Below are 2,250 nucleotides of genomic sequence, written 5' to 3'. Positions count from 1 at the left end.
TGTTTAAGAATTGCAGCTGAAAGCTAATTAGAACTGAACAGGAACATTTGGGCCTTTCAATGCATCCAACTTTGTTCCCTGATCTTGGGGTCATGTCTAATGCAGTCTTTCTCAGTCTGAACCCTGGAAATATAGCTGTTTCTCTGCTTCTACACACCTACTTTAACTTGATTGGTTCAGCAGAAAAACTTGGTATCTTGCTGAGGCAACAGGGGTCTGGTGTACTGGAGCAGGGAGTCATTTACAACAAGCAGGACAGCAGCAGAAGTTCTTGCCTCAGAATGGAGCTTTGTAGCTTTTACTGTGATATTCATTACAAGCTGTTACAACACAGGAAACTATTACGCTTTTAGGATAAATCATTGTATGTGGAGCATTTAAAATTAGGTCTAGTGGCTTAAATGGTAATACAATTGTAGTTCTGACAGAATCCAGATTGGATCATTTAAAATAAAGCACAGACAACTGAAAATTATCCCATAATATGAAGAAATCAAATTTAAACAGTTTAAAAAATAACTTTAAAACTATGAAAAGTCTTTGCTCTTAGTAAAAGACAAAGCACTGTAAATCTTTTCAGTCTTATTTTTTCAGCTGCACAAGAAACTCATGTAATATTCAACCTGACAAGTTTAATGATTTTTTGTCATATGATAGTTTTTTATCATCTCAAAATATTGGAAAAATAAGAGCAATAAATATCAGCAAGTCACAAGTAATTTGTCATTTTATACATTGTAGAAATATACAGTGAAATGAATTCATGAAGGTTAACAATGTGCTTCCACCTGTCTGCATCCAGAGTATCCATGGTAACCAAAAGCCGTACTGTATGATGCGTTGCAGAAGTACCCACCACTTCTATGAATGTTTTGCATTTTAGGTCAGATGTTCTCCAAACAGAGATCCTCTCATGTAATGTTTTCCAACTCCATGTCCAATATCAAGTTTCTAATGACTGAAATGAACATCATATGTCATTTATCTGGTCTATTTATAGCACTGCATTAGTTAGGGAACTCATAATAGGCTGAGAAAGAAGGATTCCAGGCATCATGTTTTCTAATTCTTGGAGCATTATATTATTTAAAGCTTTGCAATGTTCTGAATATTAACATATTATTGTAACACACATCTATAGTCGTAGCTTGGCCCGTTTATGACACTGGATTTTCTCATATATGTCTGCCAAAAGTCAGTTTCTAAATGTATCTTTTGATGCTGTAGCATTTTGTGCATATGCTGTAGCTACACCTGTGCCAAAGTCATTCAGTCCAGTCAGACACCTTTTCACTGCTTCTCTTTAATCTCTGGAGGCTTTTTGTTCTCATTCTCACATTCCTGGAAGCAAGCTTTCATATTCCACCTCTAAAACTCCTTTGACTCAGTTGTTTTTAGTAAACAGCACATGTGTTTTATACTGGCAGTGTTTCTGGAGGATTTGTTGAAAAAGGTTTTAAAAAAAATTATATCCCACAGTTATTTGTGTTTGCCATTTGTAATCTTTAATCCAGGAGGGACAGCGAGCAGCTCAAGACCCAGGCATTACATCACAGCCAAACAAGTTTATCATAAGACCTTTACTCGGATGACCATCAGCTGGAAACCTGTTTGTCTTAATATCTTTTCACTAGTCTCAGAATTGGCTTTTTTTCTGGATTTGGGAACAGATACACAGCTTGTGAAATCCCTAAGTAGCTGAAAACAGTCTTTATATCATTCTTGCAGTTTATCTATCTGTCATCCCTGTTCAGTATTATTGAATTTCCGCTGGCTTGTTTCCACTTTTTCTCCCACAATAATTGGTTGTGGATAAAAGTCAAGGTCCACAACCATGAAGGCTTCCCAAATTCCTTAGTTGCATCGGGAAACCAGTTGGTATGATGCTGACAACTTAGGTGCAATTCCTGTCATGCATACATTGTTTTGACATGTAGGAAGGGTAAATGCTGTAAAGTGCTACAATGTTCTAAAGAAACATATACATAATATTATCAAGCAGGATACAAATGAAATCCACTATGGTCTCCTTTTTTTCTTTATCAGTCCCCTGCAGAAGCTCTGTCATAGTCTATGGATTTGGTGGCATTTTTATTTGAATTTTTCACAATTGACTTTTAGATTTCGTGGTCAGATTAACCCTGCTTCAGTTCTTCACAAGTTCAAAAATCTGATTTTTGTTACATCAGTAGTGACCATGACTGTTAGATACAGCATGACTCTTTTGCTCACATTTACTTCTGTCGTTAT

The sequence above is a fragment of the Girardinichthys multiradiatus genome, chromosome 3, assembly GCF_021462225.1.
Source record: "Girardinichthys multiradiatus isolate DD_20200921_A chromosome 3, DD_fGirMul_XY1, whole genome shotgun sequence".
Lineage (NCBI taxonomy): Eukaryota > Metazoa > Chordata > Actinopteri > Cyprinodontiformes > Goodeidae > Girardinichthys > Girardinichthys multiradiatus.
The sequence above is the reverse complement of the archived record's forward strand: the minus strand, read 5'-3'. Positions refer to the sequence as shown.